The sequence below is a fragment of the Triturus cristatus genome, chromosome 2_1 (genome assembly GCF_964204655.1).
Source record: "Triturus cristatus chromosome 2_1, aTriCri1.1, whole genome shotgun sequence".
NCBI classification, from domain to species: Eukaryota; Metazoa; Chordata; class Amphibia; order Caudata; family Salamandridae; genus Triturus; species Triturus cristatus.
Genome location: NC_140581.1, coordinates 646,501,368 through 646,518,745, shown reverse-complemented (window position 1 = coordinate 646,518,745; position 17,378 = coordinate 646,501,368).

Here is a 17,378-nt window from a genome sequence, read left to right as displayed (position 1 = left end):
GGTGTGACGGCGCCCCGTCTGTCCTACAGGCGGTTGGAAACCTGTACAATCGGGGGTTGCTTGAACACTCCGCCCCTCGTACGGGGGGCGTGAGTAATAGGGTGGACCGATGGTTCACCGAAAGTGGGAGGGGTTATCCCCTCACCATAACCGCTAAGCACCGATTGGCTAAGGCCACGATGCAAGTTGGCCCATCTGGTGGTAGGCCGTGAGGGGCGGTTTGCCTTTGGATTGCCTGTAAGATAACCCACCATGTTGGCATGTTTGGTATGCTAATAAACCTGCAGCAATTTTCTCCACAAAAAACAGTGTCTTGTCTGCTTATTTATTGGTGATGATGCTGTATAAGGGGTGATGAATGTTGCCAATATTGGCACTATGCTTTTTCTCAGGCAGAAATCTATATATGTGTAGATGCAGGAAAAACACATAGAGCAAGTGAAAACATTGTTATCTGAGTTATCAACTTTTTTCATGTGGAGAAATTCCTTCTGAGACAACCGCACAATACGTGGGTTGCTCCATTCCTCATTTCACCCTGGAAATGTATTTCCTCCCACATTTTACATGTCCAAATTATTCTAGCATTAGAGAGTGTTTTTGTAAATATCGGCCATCCTGTATGTTTCTTGGTATTCACAAATGATAAGGGCACTCCCTCCCTGGTTCAGCCACTCCCGACATACAGGAGGATATTTACTAAGATGGCACCCTCAGTGTGAGATAAATTAATCTGTGAACACACAAGCACTTTTGTTATGTTATTCTGTGTTATGTTGGGTGGAGGGGCTAATGAATTCCTGAGTTGAGCGGCTCTAACGGCCCAGTCTTAGCAATGGAACGTGGACACTGTGACCAATTGGACTGCCGTGCGTGTGGGTCATCTGAGGTCCCTTTACATAGCTCTGCAGGGTCATCAGGGTCCTGCAGTCCACATACCGGTAGATCCTGCATGTTTTTTGAATGAAGAAGTATGATTGCCCCAGGGAACATTAACTGGCTTGCAAGCATTTACAAGAATAAGGTGGTCCCCACCAGGAGGGTCGCTTAGTGATGTTTTCTGATTACCGGTGCAACAACGTTGTTTATCAAAACACGGGAGTGTGATGAGGTCACGGAAAGTTTGAATTCTTGAAAGGCAACATAGCCTTAAAAAAGTCCAGGAGAACGGAACACATGTTGGCTGCTTCTTGTTGATTAATGATGTACTAGGATGTATTCATGAATTAAAAGAGAAGAGTGTAACACTCATGCTTGGACTGGATTTTCTTACCAAGGACTGCGGATTTGAAAAGGAGAAAAAAACTGCAGCGTGTGTGCTTCAGTGCCGTGGTTGTGTTACGATATTGTTCTGTACTACTTTGCAGTGTGGCTTATTCATACCGGAGGTTGGTGGGTACTGGCACCACGATTGTACCACTAAAGACGGACATTGTTTGTTACTTTGAATATTGTGCTCTATGTTTACTGCTGTACACAGTGGATAGATTTGCAGACATCAGGCATAGTCACCTTTTTTTAGATTTTTTTTTTTCTTCACTTTCAGGCCTGATGCAAAATGGCTACGAAACATCTCACATAGGCATGACCTATTTGCTTTGCCTTTGGTTGCTAAAAGGGGGCTCCTTGATCCCAAGAGCCACCCAGGTGCCATATTTGCAGTTAAATAGAGAAAATTGATTTTTCTTTTGTCCCCAGGGAGTAATGTGAAAAGCTAAATATAAGGTGCTCATATGTAATGGCACTTCTGATCATAATACAGTCTTTGTCTGCAACCCATAGGATTGAGGATTTAGCACTATTGCAACCTATTGCTGGCATGCTTTAGGGTGCTAACATTGTCATTGTTATAGGTAGGCAGGCTGTGTTATGTACAGTTTTCTTTTTGGGAACTCATTAGTGTAAGAAACATGCTCAGATTCTTCTAGGGGCTCCCTGTGTTCAGCTTGCCCTCCCCTTAGACTGCAGAAATAATACACCACCTATATATGCTCCTTTCCAATATATTTATGTAGGGCTTAGTTTGTAATTGTCTGATTCAGCCAAGAATTCAGGGTATTGCAGTATGAACCATCTGCTCCAATGCCTGCCAAGGAGAGTGGCCTAAAACCAGCCTATCCTGCTTGTTGGGTGGCTGTCAGGAGCTTGAACACAGATCCTCATCTGATTAGAGCTACCCCTCCTTCAGTTGCTATGGAAATTGAATAAATACTTTGACTAGTATTTTGAAGTCTTCTTGATCAACTGTGTGGATGAGGGGATTCAAACAGTGTGAATGGAGTAGACTGTGAGCAACAGCAACAAGCAAGCACAACTGGGGAAGCTGTGACGTATTCCATGACAGAGTTCAGGCCCGGTGGCTCAATTCAAGTCAAAGCAACAAACGCTGTAAAATTGTATGGGTGGCCAGGTTTGAATTTCGACATCAGCACATCATCCTGTGATTCTGAGCAAATCACCTAATCACCCCTCACTTGAATAATAAATAAATAACAAGCCTTGGCAAAGCCAATAGGTCTCACCTATGCAGTGGGAGAGAGTGGAGTGGGGTGGTTTGGGTGGATTATAGTAGGGTAGAAGGGGGTGCGTGGGGGTAGATTAGGGTAGTTTGGAGTGGGGTAGATTGGAGTAGGGATGTTTGAGATGGAGTGGGTTATATTGGACTGGAGTGGGGAAGATTTGAGCAGCATATGGTAGATTAGAGAGAATTAGAGTGCAGCAGATTAGGTAGATTTGAATGGAGTGTAGAAGATTGGGGTAGAGTGGAGTGGGGTAGATTGGAGTGTGGTAGATTGTGGTGGATTGGAGTGGGGTAGATTGGGGTGGCTAAAGTGGGGTACATTGTGGTGTAGTTAGATAGATTGTGCTGGAGTGGAGTAGATTGGAGAGGAGTGGGGTAGATTTTGGTAGATTGGAGTAAGGAGGATTGTGGTGGATTGGAGTGGGGTAGAATGTGGTGAATTGGAGTGGGGTAGATTATGGTGGAGTTGGATAGATTGTTTTGGAGTGGAGTGGAGTGGATTGTATTGGAGTGGAGTGGTGGAGTGGAGTAGATTAGAGTGGAGAGAAGTTGGATTGATTGCAGTGGAGTTTTAAGTGGAGTGGGGTAAATTGGAATGGATTGGGGTAAAATGGACTGTGGTAAATTAGAGTGGAGTAGAGTGGAGTAGGGTGGATTGGAGTGGAGTGGGTTTGATTGGGGTACATTGGAGTGGGGTGGATTAGAGTAGCATGGGTAGACTGGGTAGATCGGAGCAGAGTGGTGTATATTTGTGAGGAGTACAGTAGATTTGGGTGCAGTAAGGTAGAATGGAGTGGGGTGGGGTTGATTGAGTATGTTTGGAGTGGAGTGGGTTAGATTGGAGTGGAGTTGGGTGGGGTAGATTGGAGTGGGGTGGGATAAATTGAGATGGGTAGATTGGTGTGGAGTGGGGTAGATTAGAGAATAGATTTGGGTAGGTTTTGGAGAAGTAGAGTGGGGTAGATTGGGGTACAATGGAGTGGAGTGGGAGAGATTGGAGTGGGGTAGATTAGAGTGGGGCAAATGGTGTAGAGTGGAAGGGCATAGAGTGGAGTGGCATGTCATAGAGTGGAGTAAAGTGGAGTGTCTTAGACATGAGTGGCATGCCATAGAGTAAAAAGGCATAGAGTAGAGTAGAGTGGTGCACTGTGGGGTATGCATGGTATGGTGGCACCCTGCCATTACAGATAACACATTTTAATTTGCAATGACCTTGCAATTGCACCCAAATACGGTTTACTGCACACAAATGATAATGTGTGTAAATATCATCACCTAGTTTATTGATTTGTTTTGATCGTATTCAAATATTGGTTTCCACCACACTTCAGTATTACAAAAGATATGCTTTATTTGTACCAATTATGATATGTTCTGAAACATCACAGTTAATCTTTTGTTGTGTGCTTGAAAATAAAAACGACACCCTCTCCTTTTACATGGGTACTCAACAGAATTGTCACATAAATTCTCTCACTTTGAAGTCAGGGAAAGAAAAGTAATCACCAAGCTCTCTCAGAATACAGCTAGACACATGACCTCTATCTTTGAATACATAACAAATGTGACAAGAAAAGAACAAGAGTTGAAGGTCTGTTTACAGAAACCCGAATATGTGGAAGAATACAGTAAACAAGATTTAGGCAACAGGAGGGAGGTATTCAAGCTGGGCAGCCTAAAACAAATAAAGCCAGCAGTTAGAAAACCAGAAAATGTGAGTTACAAACTACCAAGCCTATGGTCAGCAATGGGCTGAATGCATTCCTAGTAATGCTTTCTGAATGTCCCCAAGATGTCTTCAGCAAACCACCTCTGCCCTGGAAAATGTTGGGCATACTGCAGGCAAATACATTAGTGCAAATCACTTGCTTAAAATTCGCAGTCTCGGGTCTCCTTTGTTGAGACCATGATTGTTTACACCCTCTGTTGTGGTGCTAGATGTGCATAGATAGGCACTATCTATTAAGGAACTGCAGACAAAGAGCCATGTATGAACTCTCTTTCCCAGGAGGAACAGAAATAAGCAAGAGTGAGAAGGGATGAATACATTTCACACTCAAGCATCCAGTGTGTGAAACTTCAGTGCTTACAATAATATTTTTTCAAGAGGTGGCAAGGAGAAGAGAATACTTCCAACAGTGAGAGTAAGGATCCTCGCTTTACAGCAACCAACCCTTCACCAACAACCTCACCCACATTACACATTCAATAATCCAGACTCACAGCGCAGGGACATCAGCAAGCTCAGCGTTTTACCAGCCAGAGTGTGACTAACATCACAAAGAAGCCAGTTAGGTGACTGGTCCACGCCTCCGCCCCCAGTGGCAGATTACTGTTATTATTCTGCATCGCATGAGTTCACCACTGAAGTAAAAAGAAACTTTTGAAAACAATTCCTGGTGCATGTGTGAGTCAGGGCTAAGAGATGCCAGTGATGTCATTGAGCAGAATGAAACCGGCCTTCTGATTGGCCGCCACGTCGAGGATGTGGAAGCTTGGATTCACCACATGAGATTTTACATGCCCTAAGTGAGGAGCAGGTTCAGTATCTAAAGATACTCCAAGGCAGCACAAATCTCTGAGATGAGCATGTGTCTTGGTGCCAAGTCTACTAATATAGACATCAAGGGGAAACAAAATGAGCACATTTATTGGCCACACAACCCAGTTGATCATGTCTCTCTGTTCTTGGAAACTGTATGTGCATATCAGTGCACAGTTCAGCCTTGACTCTAAAATTAAACAGCAGGAGATATGAGCTAGCTTGCATGTTCAAAAAATGGCTTCCCTGGAAATGACTGTGTGTTTTGAAAAAAAGTAGTAAACTGCCTCTCGAGATAGCTTCTTATGCAACAAGAGGGGTTGAAAAGCCTATGTCCTGGTCTAAGAAATGAATTCCCAGTTCAGCCACCTCAGCAGATCGTTTCCACAACCACTTGAAAGGGCGAAGCTAGGGAGAAGTGGGGACAGTGCATCTGGGAGACTGGGGTTAGGTGTGTGGCAGAGACGATGAGAATTCCCTCCCAGTCTACTTGCCTCACAAACTAACCATTGGCACCAAAACCTGTGAGCTGTCGGATTGCTAAGTACAGGGTTCAAGTCACAAATGTGGTCTTTGCCCAGACAGCACTGGATTAACTCATGGTGTGTCCGAGATAAGATTCCTGGTTTGACTTTCGACAGGAATAACACGCCCGCTATACTGGCATTTAGTTTGCTACAGGAGTCCTAAGGTGCTTACAACTTGTGCAACACAGACAGTGTCACATGTATTGCACACCATCACACAGCTGCTTTTACAGGTTGGTCAGGCTGACAGCCTCATCCAAACGTACATGATGGACTAATGTGTCAATCAGCTGGCAGTGGCAATGTCCAAGAGAATTTAGGTCACATCAAATGCCACTTTTCAGTGCTAGTAAGGCCTACGAAAATAGAATTCATACAAATGTTTTAGGAGTTCTAAATGTTGTCCCCACCCTCACAAAATGCAGTTCCAGGCTTAATTTCTCATCAACTCTTTTCTTAGTGAAAAAGGCACTTTCTGTGGGTTTTTCCTCACCCCGTAACTACTTTTTAAAGACATTTTTCCCATATTACCTTTTTTTAAATTTTGCCAATGATATTTTGAAAGATCCTTTGTGAAAGTGGTGGACGCTAGCAGTGCAATTTCCGTAAAAGATTGAAGTGTGTTTTGTATTGCAAACAGCTTCCGGGATAGCACTTGCAGTGCAGGCATCGAAGCATGCTGTCTCTTGCATTCAGAATTTAAGCACCAAACCCAGCTGAATTTGTGTCCACTGACAGCCTAGACCCCAGCAGTCCCCATCTCTCCACCTTCAGAAGTCAAGAAACTCTGTCCCCTCCCTGCACGGAGAAAGCTGTGTGCAAGAATGTAGCAAGGGGAGGCTGGCACTGGGTCATGATAACACACACATTATTAAACAAAGAAGGATAGAGGAGGAGGTAATAGGCAAACACAGTGTAAGAGGAGGACAGAAACATCACAGGCGCTGATGACAGGGGGGGAATAAAACAAGAGGCGAGGGCTTTGGGTGTGCTTTGAGTATTGCTGCTCTCAAGTTACACCCATGCAAAGACTTCCTCTGCCCTTGTCATTGAGACAGAGAGTGGGCATCTCTACAGGCAGCCACAAGAGTAGAGAGGAGCAAGTCCTAGGGGCATATTTACAAGGGAAGTGGTGGAGTGAGGCGTTTGACTTTCTGGCTTAACGCCTCACTCCACCACTTCAGAAACGCAGGGCTGCGTCATATTTACAAGAATATGGTGCAGTCCTGTGTTTCCCCCTGCGCTGGCGCTACACTTAGCAGCGTAGGGACAACGCAAGCACACTTGCACCGTAGTGCAAGGGTGTCTGCGTGCTTGGGAAGATTGTTTATGTGCAGGAAGGGCCTCCTTCCTGCACATAAATTGCGGTTATTGTGGGGATCCAATTTCTCTATCATGACTGGTTCTTTGACGTCTTGTGGGGCGCTTGCTTGGGAAATTCCCATAGTGTTGATCTTTTGAGACACAGAAGTGAGCTCCAAGATTGGACCTGCATCTGCAAGAGCTTCTTCCAAGAAGCTGGAGGGATTTTGTTCTTTAACAATGGTGGCGATGGTTGGACTTTTTCTAGTGTGGAAGATTATGTAGCCCACCATGTTATGATCCTTCCTTTTCTTAAATTTCTTGCGTTTAGGCTCCGCTTCTGCTTTTACATGTTCCATGCCAGGATCACTTGGTCCAGCTAAGGAGGTGGATATGTCCCTGGGGTTGGTGCCCTTGGTTAATGCAATCAGAATTTTCTTGAAATGTCTTGCTGTGGATTCCCAGCCTCAGCTGCTGTGGTTACATTTTTACCATCTCCTTGCCTGATTTCCATTATCGGTTATTTCTTCTTCGTCCTGTGACCGGCCTTTGTTCTTTTAGGGTTTTGTGCTGACCACTTCCTTCAAATCACCCACTAGGTTTGAAATCATCTCTGGATGTGTAGATAGCTCATCAAGAACCGGGGAGCAATTGCATCCCTTGCTGATTCCCTGTGCATCTGTCTGAACCCTTTTTCATCAGATTGATGAGGTTTGAAATATTTTCATAGAGTCTGGCTATGTACAAAGCGAGAGTGTTCAGGAGGCTGATCTGTATGTCCATTTTGTTGGCTTGGAAAGTCATTACCTCTACAGAGCTCTGAAAGATAACAAGTGCGGTGGCCCAAGGAGACTCGTTGGGCCTCTTTGAAAACTCCAGTGGAGCTGGCGTTTTTAGGTTTTTTTGCCTTACGAGGCCAGCATGTTCTCCCATTCATTTGAATGGAGATACGATAGGACTTTTGCAAGAGCTCATGAGTCTTCCTCAGTGTGAGCCAATTGATTTGATCAGTTTTCCTGTGATTTTTTACATCCTTTGCAGCCCGGGGCATCCAATGATAGTGATGATTCCTTGTTGCTCTGGTGTCATTGGACTGAGTCATGCCTCAGGTCCAGGGGCTATCTATTTGTATGATTAGATAAGACAAGTCTTCCCCTCCTCATGACGAGTTAACAAAGGCTGCATTGAGTCACCTATAGCCTTAGATTTTATGTCAGTCTCTCTTGCTGTTTTCTATGACTCCTCTTGTTCTACTCGAACCAAGGGGCTAAAGATAATGCTTGCACTGTGGTGAACAGGCTGCTCCTCGTCCCTGCCCAGGGCAACAAGTGCACCCTCTTTATGGGAGGGGTCCTTAGAGACCTCAGGACTCATGAGAGCCCTGCGGCTTCTTGAGATCTCTTCTCTCTAGGGGAGGAGCTGGCTCCTTCAAAATGATCACAGTGGGGCTTGACTGGACGGGCAGCCCCTTAAGGTTTGTATTGCTGGAAAAGACGACTGCCTCGGTGTCTTTTAGAAGGTTACATTTGGAGGTGATTTTTGGCTGGAAACAGATAGTTCTCATCCCTCCTGAAGTTCTAATTGCAGTTGCATGCACTGTTGAGTCAGAATTGTGGGCTCTTATTGGTGTTGCTGGAGTTAATTGAAGTATCTGGTCTGGCTAAACTGGATATACAGGCTGATCTGACCTCTTCCTTCACTTCTTTTGAGCCATCACTGGTCCCGATGACTTGCCAGATTGCATGAATAAGGCTGTGTTAGATAGCTCAGCCCTTAGCTGTGGATGTCTTGCCTCTGTCTGCAATAGAGCCCAGTACCGCTACAAGTACACTCTTCGGTGCACAGTTGGAGGAGATTATGTGAGGTAAAAGGGTGTGGGGGAAGAGCAAGCAGCAATGGACTAACTCCGGCTGATTCTCTGCCTGCCCTCTACAACCCCAACCACCTAAGGTCTCTCACCGGGGTTTGTCACCAGCCACCAAATATCTATGAAGGTCCAATGGCAGGTCACAGGTCATAAAAGGGCTGATGGGCTGGTAGTCAAGCACTAGAGGGGTTTGCTCTTACACCTTCCCATTCAGGTATTTAAAAGCAATTTTTACTTTCTGAAGCTTCTTAACAGATTTTTCACAGTTAAGGTGCACCGCCTCACCCCTCTCTCAGGGTATTGACTAGCAGCTTGGGGAGGAGGGTAAAATCCCTATTGTGGAGAGATGTAGAGCACACCACAAAACAGCCCTCATCCCATTGTAATCTGGGGACACCTAGGAGAAGCCTGGAGAAACTTGGGGAGAAGCCCCTCCCCCTGGGCTTAGATTCCACCACGCCAGGCACCTCACTTCATCACATATCTAAGCACCATGTGGCACTTGGCAGAGCACAAAGTAAAGGAGAGGTATTGTGCTCAGGCCTGAGGCAGGTGTCTAAGAAGGTCAGGGGACACTCAGGGACCAACAGGCTTAATCATATCATGAGCAGTGGATGGCCCTAATTAAGTTTAATCAATTTGTATTTTGTCCATGCTCCACTGAAGGAGTGTAACAGACACAATGGCCTGCAATGCCAAATTAAAAGACTGCATTGAAGAATGAAGATGGAGTGAACCAATGGTAACTAGGGGCAGGTCCCAAGCCCTTTACTGTATACATTATTCCTCACAGGAAACAGCACATGCGCACTGTTAGGCAAGACCTACAAAGGGTAAGCCCAAGCGAAGAGCATTACAAGCTCTTAAGGCTCGTGACATACAAAGTGGTTTTGGAGTTTCAGGAAAATCTGTGAATCAGGCTTAATGTGCCTGATGCACTGTTTAATATATTTTTATTCCTTTTCCATCCACAATTTCTGACGTATTGTATCAGCTTTTTTTTATTTCAAGTTATTTTTATTATTTTTTTCACACAAAAAAGGTACATTCGCTTTGTAGTTAGGAATTCCAGGGGGACTTTACATGTCCTTGCAAAAAGGAGTTACACATGAGCTTAGTTGGTGTTACAAACAGTGCGGTTGCTGTTTTAAGCTAGTCCCTCTGGAGCCCTCTATGCTGTCCGTCTAGGGTTAGGTAGGGACAGAGTGGTGTAGAAAGAAAATAGAAGAAAAAAGAGTTAGTGTACAAGAAGTGATGTTTCACTCTAAGCCTAGTCTGGGTTGGTGCCAGCGTCTGGGTGGTTTTACTTTGTTTTTCAGTGGCCAAATTTATTTAAAAACCAAGGGGTCTATTAGGATGGTGGATGGATGGCTGCCGCCGGGCCGGCGCTGACAACTGCCGGGCTGGCGAAGGACATCCGCCCGCAATCGCAACCTGGAAAACCGCCGGTCCCATTTGCATGCCGGTGATGACCGCGGCGGTGAGATTTTCTGCCTGCCACTTTTCCACCGGTATCAGTCTGCATGCTTGCCTGGCAGGCAGAACTTGACCGCTACAATGGTGCCAGTGCAGGGCCAGGCTCCGCCGGCGGTAGCCAGTCTCTCCGTGGCGGTGGAACCGCCATGGAAAGGCATGCGGGGAATGTCTCTGAGGGCCCGTTGCGGGCCTCCAATGTGTTGGGAGGGGGTGTGGGTGCACTACATGTCCCTGTACCAGGTGGCAGGCACTGTGCAGTGCCTGCCACCCAGTGCAGGTATATGCAGGACATGCTCTTTTTGACATCGCGGCAGTGCTGCTGACAGCAGCAACCGCCGCAATGTTAAATGCTGCGATCGTATTACCGTGGTTGGATTTCGACTGCGGAGCATACTAATTGGACCAGCGGTTATGCCGCGGTCCTAGTGGGTGGTGTTTTCCCGCTACCATGGCGGTCGGGCTGATTTTCCGACCGCCATCCTAATAGACCCGTAAATGAGAAAAAAAGCGATGAATGCTTCAAAATGACCTGGACATGATAAAATGTAGTCATGAGAGGAGCTGTGGTCTTTTAGTAAATAAATTAAAACAAGCATTGGCAAAGCCAATAGGTATGGGCTATTACTTAAATGACTGACGAAGTTTGTGTCTATCCTTGTTTTGGCCATTCTCCTCTCCCTGCCCACACATTCTTTCCCTGTATGAGTACTGTTATGCATTAAAGAGGCAGTGTGATCACTGTGCAAGCCCTCAAACAAAACAATATTTCAACAAAATTTAGAAGAGCAATAAAGAGTGGGCAAGTTCTAACAAATAGAAAATAAATAATTTCAGCTACTGTACTCGCTGCTAGAGATGATGTTTCTTATGTAGACAGTGCTATCTAAGCACTTTCCTTGTTCAAGTCGAAATAAATCACTATTTTCATTGTGAAAGTTGGCAGATTTGCTACTAGTCAGAATATTTTCACACCTTTCAAACTGTGATATTTGATTGCCTGATCAATCAGCACACAATTTTCCAAATTCAGTTTGATTTTACTTCTCAGATAGTGGCAGAGATGACTTATGATTAATTGGATCACTGACATATCAATGCGTACAATACCAAAACACAAAAATATTTGAGAAAAAATATTAGTAACAAAAATGTCACTTTTCTATACTTAACTAATAAAACCACAAATATCGAGAATACAAATATCATTGATAAAAATATTGATTTTTACTGAGATCAAAAACACAAATATCGAAAAGAAAAATATTGTCACCTTTAAATAAACATATAATACATCAACATTATCAATTTGACTTCAAAATTATCGCCAAAATAATTGCATTATGATTAATGACTATAAAAGAAACAACTTTTTATATAAAACAAATATTTAACATAAACATAATACATTTTATACACATTAAAAATCTAAAGAAATATATTACATCACCAAAATACTTACAATTCACCCTCATAGATTATATAATTAAATTCATAACAATATAACAATATCATTATCTACCAACATTTATATAACAACGTAAGTAATAATAAATATTTACATATATAAACAAAATTATATTCAATACCATAAAACTATATTTCAAACATTGTAAATGAAAAATAAATTAAAGTTTACCATAGAAGGACATAGCTGATAAAAAATTCAACTAAAACTAAACTAATTAATACAATTCAACTCTAAACAATCTTAACCAATTACATCATACAAGCAATGAAATCAGCAATGTAAAAGGCACGCTATTTTTATCAACTAAATAATTAAAAAATGACAATTGCTGCAAGATGAGGAAACTCTGCTGGATTTTCAAACCAGACCCCTAAAGAACAAATATATACATCTCGACTACCTAACCAAGGGCACCATTACGAGTCCGCCCGCCACCGTAACGGTATGCGGCGGTCCTGCTGTGCCTATTAAGATGCACCCGCCACATTGGTGGGTGCATCCCGCATATTTTACATTGAGGTGGGTGGTGCTGCAAGCAGCACCCGCCGCAATGTAAAAACTGCATGCTGTGCATTTGCATGCACAACGTGACAGGCACCATGCGGTGCCTGCCACCTTGTGCATGCAAATGTCGGGGAGGTACCATGGGTACCCCCCAAGTACACCCCCAACACCCCTGGGGCCCGCAACAGGCCCCCAACACAGAAGACCGCATGCCTTTCCATGGCGGCATCGCCGCCATGGAAAGGCTAATTGCCGCCATCATCATAATATGGATGGCGGTGTCTTGCTGACACCGCCACCATATTATACATGTTTTCTGCCCGGTCGACGAGTAGACTGGCGGAAAAGCAGCGGATGGTCTTTCCTTACGCCGCGGACCCCTCAGCCATCCTACTATGGCGGGGGGTCTTTTAGGTGTGGATGGCGGGCGGATCACCAGCCCGGCAGGGGTGATCCGCCCGCCATCCTAATGGGGCCCCAAGTATGTAAAACGTATATTTAAACTAAAACTTAATTGTAAATAAACTTAAAAAGTTAAATAGGAAATAGTTAACAAAACACTCTCTAAGTTCTGTCTCTTTATATGTAGTTCCTAAAAGAAAACACTATTACTTTGAAAAGTGATAAGCTGCCAGAAAAAAACAAGAACTACAAACTAGCAAAAATATATAACAAAGTAAGTATACGAAAATTATTCAAAAATATAAGCTCACCCCACTTTTTTTTGTATAAATCTCTCTATTGGGTTTTATTTTCCATGAGTATCAAAAAAAGCAATCCAAATATCAGTAAGCAGCAGTTTCTTCACATAGAAGTGGAATACAGTACAACATTGTGTGTGTAACGATACAGGGCAAACCCTGATTTACAAATGATTACATGTGACAAAAAACTAATGTTCTTTATACAAATAATTGTGGCAAAGCCGGAAACAAGGCCTGTCATCCATAACATATAAAAGGAATCAATGCAACTCAGAGAGAAATAAATGATAATGCAGTGTACAACAAACGAAACACCAGGTCCCCCGTGATTCAAAACACCAATATGCGTCACTGTACATCTAAACAGCAGTGAAAAGAAACCACAGAAATAAATTATAATACAGTGTACAGCAACCAAAACACCAGGCCCCCAGCGATGCAATACACCAATATGCGTCACTGTACATCACAACTGCAGTGAAAAAAAACCACAGAACAATACAAGAAGTGGTCAGTGTGAGGCCAGCAATTTGTCTTGTCGATTATATATATCAAAAGAACTGAAGTCTACCATGGCGTCCGGTGGGTGGCCAGGGGGCTCACCCGTGTGCTCTAAAGCTATATGAAAACTAATCTGGATAGTGTCCCAGCTAGCAGCAAGGAGGTACTTGCACAAACCTTTTGTGTCTTCACTGTAAAATGTAATGCTCTCTGCCTGAGCACATGTGGTCATGGAGTGTCCTCAGGCTGCAAGCACAGAGGTCAGATGATTTCCCTTTACTAGTGAGTAAGCATTTGGCAAGCAAAAGACCTAAGTCAAGGAAGTGAGAGTTAGCTCTGTTTCTTGTCGCTGCGGTGAAAGCCCAATAGACAATCCTTCCATTTGTGCAGGTAGGGGTGCCCCATGCGAGACAGGCAGGCCCACAACATATGCAGAAATTCTGCATCAACCAGGCTACAGTGGGGACAAGCGGAGCCAGTGCATTGGAAATAACAACTCATCTTGTTAGAAGTGAGACAGGATTTGTGAATTACAAAAGCCTGAGATGAAAACGAGCATTCCGTGGGACATGGATCAGGATTTGCATCAGGATAGAACACTACCTGACTGTACACAGGCAGTTCAGGTCTGCCTCCCAATGTTAGATGTCGACCAGCATCCAGTACATGGAGGTATTGACTAGTGAGGTGCATCTGGTGTTCCCACAACATATCGCCCCATCTATTCCCACACACCCCAATGAGTGAGTTGTAAAGAAGGAAGTGACCTGGAGGCAAGCCATCCACTTCAATCAAGGACTCAAGAGGAATGTGAGTACTGTTGCATTGCAGGTCACCCAAGATGTGTAAGCCTATCTTATGCAAATGGGGCTATTTCTGCTAATGAGGTGTTCTGTTCTCCCTAGCAGTACCAAGCAATGGTAGCTCATATGGGATTGCTGCCTTCGTAAGAAAAAGGCTCCTCTTGTAGCAACAGTATGCTATGCGCAGGAGAGTGGGACCAAAAGTTGCCACTCTTGAGCAAGAGTGAAACAGATGTAGAATGCTAGGCAGGTTCTCGGCCAGGCAGGCCATGGCAGTGTTAGCAGTCTGATCGCCACCCATTGAAGCTGGTATGACAAATAATATTGTTCAAAATCTGGGACTGCAAGTCACCTATATCTGTAGGAAAATAAAGCTTATGAAGCGCCACCCTGAAACATGTATTGTGCCAGATAAACTCCTGCATCAATGTCTCAAGAGACAAAAAGAAGGGTTTTGCAATATGAGGGGTAGGTTGGCAAAATGATATAAAAGACAACGCAACATGAACATTCTGAGGAACATTGTGCGGCCTGACAGATAGCGACAGCGACTTCCAAAATCCCAATTGCTCCCACAACAAAGACACAGCATGGGGAAGTTGCCATCAAAAGAGGTCTGCAGATGTTTGGTATACCCATATTCCCAAATATTTAAATGTGGTGGGTTGACAGGACAGTTGAGCTCCATTGAGGCAAGAAGCAGGGTCCGACATTGTAGGTGAAAATGGAAGAAGAAATGATTTGGCTCAGTTGACCTTAAGATCGGAAAATTCAGCAAAACTGTTGAGTTTTAGGGCTACTTCAAGCTTGTCTGAGGTGGCAGACTTTTCCCTTGCCCGCTGCAGTCTTTTCCCTTGTCCGCTGCACTCTGACTGCTGGTATCTTAATTTGGCTGTTTGATTATTTCTCTGGATGGCAGGCAAACTGCCACCGATGGCCTATCGGTGGCGGTCCGCCCAACATCCTAATGAGACCCCTAGTGTCTGCCGGTGTGGTGCCAAATGTGGGGCATATGCCTTGCAAAATTCAGTTGGTAGACGGTCCGGTCCCAGGGCCCTGACAGTGTCAGTTTCAAAGAGTGCAATGTTACTGTCAAAGTCTATTTTCTGTTGCGGAGTGAGTCGAGACAGGTGCACATCTGTCAGAGAATAATCAACATCACTCTTATTAGTGGAGGTAACTGACTCATATAATGAAGTGTAGCGGCATTTTAAATCATTGTGTATGTTACTTTCAGTATGGAGCATTGTACCCATGGCTGATTTCAGCTCCAGTATGGGGTGCCACGATTGGTCATAGGATATATAAGGCACCCCAACAGGGACCCCAATTTGTCAGTTCCAGCATGTATTCTTGCAGAGTGAGCTGTGTAGTTGAGACAGTGCAATCCCTCCAAAAATGCAGTGTGTTCCCAATGTGCCAATAAAATGTGACCCCTAAAAGCAGGGTCCTGTAAAGCCTCTGTCTCGCGGCTCAGGAAGTCATGTTCAATCTAGGTAAAATCATTGTCAAGCTGCCAGTGCATATACCAATTAATACCTAAGCCCCCTAATGGCTACTTTGAATGCACCTGATCTTCTAGCGTTACAGGTTGCAATCTCCTTGTAGGGATGGGAGGAGGCCCCGTTTCCCAGCTCAACTGTAATATAGGGGATTATGATCAGACTAGGTGAGATAAGCTCACCCTAATACAGAGTAAAAATAAGCCTAATGACCTGAACCTATACAAACTACCAACAAATAAACATTTAAAATGAAAGTGATCATTTTTTCTAACTGAAAAGAAAGCACCTGCTCCACATCAGAACACTCCAATGTAAATGCTGCAAAACAGTGTGAACTGCCTAAAAAGGACACACATGTAAGTGTAGAAAATAAAAGTAGTAGCATAAATCTATATATAAATAACAAATGTATAAACTTATAAAACAACATTTATTTATATTAATACACTACTTTCAGATGCAATGAGAGAGAGAGCAAAATACATAACATCCCAGAAAGGAAAACAATTACAATGTCACATGGGTTACACTTACAATCAAGAAAGTACTTTGACAGAAAATGTGAATTGGAAATGTACCAAATATTATTATAATGCATGATTTGGGAGGGCCACTACAAAATATGAAATTGTAATACAGGCAAGAGAACACAACCATCCCCCAAATGTGACAGAAATAGAAGTAAGGGAGGTATTGTAGGACAAGCAGTAGCTCCCAGGAACCCACAACCAAAATCCTAAAAGGTATACTGCCTTAAGATCCCAAACAGACCACAGACCAACTACCACCTGTACCCACTTTAAAACATGTAATTGCATGCACTAAAAAAGCCACCAGCAATTATCCTCTTGCCCCTAGAAGATACTAAGACATAGAAATGCCTGAACATTTAACAATGACACATGAGAAACCTTTCATTTTATATAACAACCTAAACAATGAGAAACAAATCCTAATATTCTCTACAGCAAATAATATACTGCAACTAAGCCATTGTCAAACCTCAATGATGGGTGGGACCTTCAAAATGTGTCCCAAATATTAACACTGATATTCACTATACATGGTATATGCCCTACTCCCAAATAAACAAACGAGCACTATTATGACCTCTTAAACCACATTAAACATAAACAAATAACCACTACACACAAATAATAATCATAGACGTTGAACAATTTTGAATATTTATATACAAAGCTTTTAGTATAATTTCAATCAAAGCATATGGAGACACCTCCCACAATCTGCAAGTGTTTCCCTCTCCTAACTATGAATAGTGACCCCAGTTTTTGCATTTATTAGAGTATGCTACAAACAGCCAATTTACCTCTGAAGTAAAAAATGATAGCACTAGCCTATGTCCCATCACAGTGATAACTAACCAATACAAAGAAAACAAACTGAGACCCTTAGTCGATTATTTCGAAGACACTTGGGTTGGCTCACTGCATTGCTTCAGACACGCATCAACCCAAATTCTAAATACCAAGATGGAATCCCTATGACAGCACCTTGGCACAGGAAGCAAAAACAAACAACACAGTGGAAGGATGGCAAACTGCCTACCAACTCACTCTAGGCACAATCCAACCTACACTCTATACATTTATAGAAGCATTACAAAACAAGCACAGCTTCCAACAACTATGAATGAA